The sequence below is a fragment of the Carassius gibelio genome, chromosome B17, assembly GCF_023724105.1.
Source record: "Carassius gibelio isolate Cgi1373 ecotype wild population from Czech Republic chromosome B17, carGib1.2-hapl.c, whole genome shotgun sequence".
Lineage (NCBI taxonomy): Eukaryota > Metazoa > Chordata > Actinopteri > Cypriniformes > Cyprinidae > Carassius > Carassius gibelio.
Genome location: NC_068412.1, coordinates 8,495,019 through 8,500,622, shown reverse-complemented (window position 1 = coordinate 8,500,622; position 5,604 = coordinate 8,495,019). Strand labels below are relative to the sequence as shown.

At 43.3% G+C, this 5,604-nt stretch overlaps 1 long non-coding RNA gene across 1 annotated transcript; it reads left to right on the top strand.

The window, feature by feature from the left end:
- The first annotated feature begins 3,877 nt into the window (after window positions 1–3,877).
- On the top strand, window positions 3,878–4,540 carry LOC127976274 (uncharacterized). Its single transcript, XR_008157762.1, has 3 exons — window positions 3,878–3,927; window positions 4,193–4,273; window positions 4,482–4,540. It is a non-coding gene; the product is annotated as an uncharacterized LOC127976274 (long non-coding RNA).
- The last annotated feature ends 1,064 nt before the right edge of the window (window positions 4,541–5,604 follow it).

Below are 5,604 nucleotides of genomic sequence, written 5' to 3'. Positions count from 1 at the left end.
CCCGAGGCGGCGGATGGTCGACGACTGACCAAGGTGGAGCCGGAGGGACGAGGAAGCCCGGTGGAGCAGGTGGGATGACAGGCCACGGTGGAGACGAGGGAGCTAAGAGCCAAGGCGGAGCCGCTGGGTCGAAGGACCGAGGAGGAGTCCAGGGCTCGGAGGCTGGAGGCGGAGACAGGGCCTTAACACGCCAAGGCGGAGCTGGAGACTGGCAGTCCAGCGGCGAACCACCGCGCCCCGATGGCGCGGACTGAGGGTGAGCTGCGGGACTGACTGGCACCAGCAGGGATGGCGAGGAACTGGCTGGTCTAGGAGGAGGAGAGAGGAGAAGGATGGGAGGAAGGACAGGAGGATCAGGACTGGACGGAACCAGCGAAAGAGGAGTAGAGGGACCAGCAGGTTTGAGAGGAGGCGGGAGAGGGAGGCTGGGAGGGAATACAGGAGACACAGAAGATTCAGAGCTGGGCGGAACCAGCGGAGACACAGAAGATTCAGAGCTGGGCGGAACCAGCGGAGACACAGAAGATTCAGAGCTGGGCGGAACCAGCGGAGACATAGAAGATTCAGAGCTGGGCGGAACCAGCGGAGAAACAGAAGATTCAGAGCTGGGCGGAGCCAGCGGAGATACAGGAAACTCAGGGCTGGGCGTAACCAGCGGAGAAACAGAAAACTCAGGGCTGGGCGTAACCAGCGGAGAAACAGAAAATTCAGGGCTGGGCGTAACCAGCGGAGAAACAGAAAACTCAGGGCTGGGCGTAACCAGCGGAGAAACAGAAAACTCAGGGCTGGGCGTAACCAGCGGAGAAACAGAAGATTCAGAGCTGGGCGGAGCCAGCGGAGATACAGGAAACTCAGGGCTGGGCGTAACCAGCGGAGAAACAGAAAACTCAGGGCTGGGCGTAACCAGCGGAGAAACAGAAAATTCAGGGCTGGGCGTAACCAGCGGAGAAACAGAAAACTCAGGGCTGGGCGGAACCAGCGGAGAAACAGGAATATTAGGGATTACCTCCGTAGACCAGTCCATCAGATCCAGAACTTGCTCCATATGACTTTCAGAGACTGTATACAGCTCACCCTCAGTCGCAGGAGTGTGGGCAGGGCTTTCCTCCACGCCCTCGATCTCCACGAGGACTCCCACGATGCACGGTGTTGCCGGCTCACACACCTGGTCAGTCGTGCTCTCGAGATCCTGTTCCCTGACAGTGGATGGCTCGGGCTCTGCGGCTGCGGTGGGCTCTGGCTCCGTGCGGCGTGATGGTGGCTGGCTGGTCTCTGGGTCGGGAGTGGGGCTGGCGAGGTCCTCTATGGGGCAGACGGTGAGAGGTGACCCATTTCTCGCCAGAGTCCACTCCACGTATGCGGCGAAATTCTCTCGAGGACCATCTTCGGACGACAACGCTCTGCATTTGGAGTTCAGGCTGGTGTTGTAGAAGGTGCAGAGCGCGCCGTCCGGGTAGCTGGTGGCATTAGCTAATAAGGAAAACCATCTGGTGTGGTCCTCGAGAGAGCGTTCTTCCTGCTTCAGCAGAAGGATGAGGAATTCGGGACGATAGAGGGGATCCATAGAAACACTAAGAAAAGAAAAGACTTTGAAAACACAAAAACAAAACGGAGGGAAGAACACGCAGTTTTCTATTTTCTCTTATTAGGTCGGGTCTTCTGTCACGGTTTTACGCTGCCTGAAGGAATACGGAGTCGAGGATAAACGGAATAAGGTTTTTAATATATCCAACACAGGGGATATCCAACATGGAGCACAGAGGTAGACACACGTAAGTAGCAAATGAAGACCCGACAAAACAAAACTGAAAGGACAAGGCTTAAGTACAAAGGATAATGGGGAAACACAGGTGGATGGAATAACTAAATTAACAGGGACATGGAACACATGAGGAAGATAATAGACACACCTGGGAACTAATCAAACTAAACACCGAAGACACAAACTGGGTCACGGGCAAAACACACTAAATGAGTCCAGGTGTGTGACAATAGTGGAGCTATATAGCCATCTATAGCCATTTTTTTTTTAAACTGCATTTTCCAAAAAATGGGTATAAATGTTACATTAAATCATTTAAAATTATCCATGTTATCCCCATGAATGACAGTTAGAAATCTGGGTCTTTTATAAAGTTAATTTTACATCAAATGCTTTTTTAAATTTTTTTGTAAAAAGCCTATTTAAATAAATAAATATTTATTTATTTATAGAAATTTTGAAGATATCATAAATCCTCCAAAACTGCACAAATGTTGTGTAAAAACATTATCAAACAGAGTAAAATTACATTTGTAAAAAAAGAAAAAGAAAAAAAAAAAACCTATTATCTTGTTACAAAATTAAATGTTATTGTCTGGGGTCTCTGGAGAGACCATCAGAGGGTTAAAGTAAATCTTTTAATTTTATATCATTACACATTACACACAAGTACACTTTGTGTGAAGTGAAAGTGTGCTCTCTTTAGGTTCTAAGAGGCCTTTTATTTAAAGGGGGGGTGAAATGCTCGTTTTCACTCAATATCATGTTAATCTTGAGTACCTATAGAGTAGTACTGCATCCTTCATAACTCCAAAAAGTATTTAGTTTTATTATATTCATAAGAGAAAGATAGTCTGTACCGATTTTTCCCGGAAAAACACGAGCGCCTGGAGGCGTGACATGTGGGCGGAGCTAAAGAATCACGAGCGCCAGTTGCGTTGAGAGCATGTGGAAGCTGTGACAGCTGTGAAGGCTGAAACTGAACGAGAGCAGCAGCAGCAATGACTCGCTCCGAGCGGGGCTCAAACCCGGGTCTCCGATGGAAGGCGGACGCACTAACAAGGAGGCAGAGATATTTTAAGCAGTTTTACTCACCGCCTGTGGTTCCAGCACACAATCGTGACCCTTTTTCGTTGGGATTGCACCATCCTTAAGAAATAAACGACACACAAATCCGTCGTCAAACTGGGCCTTGTTTGTAAAACAAGCATTTTAGAAATGCAGGGAACAAACACAAACACTTGCACAACTCCGTTGATGCTCTGTAAAAATAAACTCCATCCACTGGTCCCTTAATGCTGTTTTTTCTTTGGTAATCTGTGCAGGGTTGTCTTGCCCTGGCAACCAAAAACACACTTCTTTTGTGACATTTCGCGACGCTCTCGCTCTGATCACTGAATGCCTCTGCTCTCTTCCGGCAAACGTGCCCTCAGGACCCATATAAGGAAATTCCGCTCCATCTAACGTCACACAGAGCCATACTCGAAAAAAACTTTCCGAAACTTGTGACAAACCGGAAGGAGTATTTTTGGAACAGAAATACTCCTTCAAACGTACAACTTCATTTTTGAAACTTTGCCCATGTTTAGCATGGGAATCCAACTCTTTAACAGTGTAAAAAACTCAGTATGCATGAAATAGCATTTCACCCCCCTTTTAATTAATCTGGAAGTAGAAATACACTTTAAACATCTGAATTACACTACAAATACATATTCAGTGCAGCTAAGTGCACTTCTTTTCCACAAGGGAACACGATGCCTACTGGACGACAGCTTCTTAGAGTCTCACAGCCTTTGTCCCACTGACACAAGATTAATGTGTTAATATATCTGCGTCCTAATTTAAAGGTGTTCTCTTTTACCACCATAAAATATGACTGCTGTGTTGAAACTTGTTTGTAGTTATGATTTTTCTCCACTAGATGAGTAATGTTCAAAAGTTTGTTATTTCAGTGGCATATTGTCCTTTGCAAACACCATGTTGGTTTATTTCTAGATAGACTTGACGTCTTCACCATGGAATGTGTCTGCCATCACCTTTTATTAATTTATTTTAAGATAAAGAAAATGATTTTGTTTTGTCCTGACCTTCATATTTTTCGGTCTGTCTGCAGGTAGTAGAGAGAGCTCTTTTAGTGATGAATTATCAAGTACAGTTGAGAGGTACGGCAACTTATAAATCATGATTATAAAGTAGAATAGAAAATGAATTGCATTCATTATATTTCTGTTTTCCAGAATTTAGTATATATATATATATATATATATATATATATATATATATATATATATATACATATTATTAAATCATAACACATTAACAACATTTGCTGTTTTAATCTCAGCTGTTAACATGTTTATTTATTTGTGACGCTTTCGTTTTCTTAACACAAATGAGAAACACATTCCTCTTCCTGTCCACTTTCAGAGGACGTATGTATGCCACACTTGGTCCAAACTGGCGAGTCCCAGTCTGTAACTCTCCCAGAAGTAGAAGTTATATTTATAGGTAGGAATATAGCTTTTACTTTTGTCCCTAAAAACTGAAGTTAATGCTGTTGTCTTTCTTAAAGAATTATTTTGATCTTCTTATCTTTGTTTCCTTCTTGATTTACTGTACAAAGCCTTATCACATTCTAGAGTTGTTCTGCTGCAGGACATATTGATCTTAATGTTTTATATGACCTGAGGAAAAAATGATTTTCCTGCTTCCCCAGCACCCCAGGGGCAGTTTCCAGCTATGAATGCAGTTCTCTGAGCAGTATAACCATTGAAGCACCCCTGCGAAGAAAGACACTGCTGAAGGAGGGGAAAAAAACCCACTGTACGTGTGCATGTAAATTGACCTGTAAAATGTTTAATGTTAAACATAACCCAGAATTTTTGCACTGTAGCCCACTTATAATCAATATTAACTTGGATGAATTTATTAGATTAGATATGGCTTTGATGCGTTTGTACATCACTCATTTTTATAAAGTTAAGTTTATTGTCAGTATAAACATGAAATGTATTGTAAATTTTATCTAGATTTATTTCTAGTTTGTTGAGGCTTTTACCTACTACTCTTTGTCTTTTTCAAACCTGCAGGTTTGATAAGTAACTTATTGAAACAAGTTTAAGTTTGCATAGTTAAAGGGATAGTTCACCCAAAAATCTAAATTATGTCTCGTTTGGAACGACTTTAGGGTTATTAATGACATAATTTTGATTTTTGGGTGAGCTATCCCTTTAATCTAGATTTAAACTGCAAGAGTGTGTCTGCCTCCCGAACAATGTTTTTGATATCTGATTTTGATATTCTGGGTATTATCAAATTGCCTGATTTTTGAGTTAGTGTTGGCAGTATGGTTATGTTCTGGGCAACACTCCACACGACAGTCCATGCAGTCATGCTTGGACAGAGCCGGGAGGGCAGCAAGACAAACCCCCCCGGGGTACAGAACAGAACCATTATATGCATACATAATTACAATTCACCATTACATGAGTTGTAAACGAAACATGCTTCCGATGAAGTGACTGTAAATAAATACAAAAAGTTAGATCGAATTACAGGTTCAGTTGGTGGAGTTGGGGTTGGAGGAGGGAGTTAATTGCAAGCAGCGATGCGATGGAAAAGACGCTGAAGAATGGGAATTTAAATAGACCACATGTGATAGGTGTCAACACTGGATTGGTACATGTCAGGAACAGCTGACTGTCGGCTAATGCAAGCGTGACTAATGTGGCCTGACTGAACTAATGCAATGCTGAATTAATGAAAATTAGCATACATTTCTCACTAGCAAGGTAATAGTGCTGTGAGATGCACAGAGTTAGCCTAATTCACACAAATTC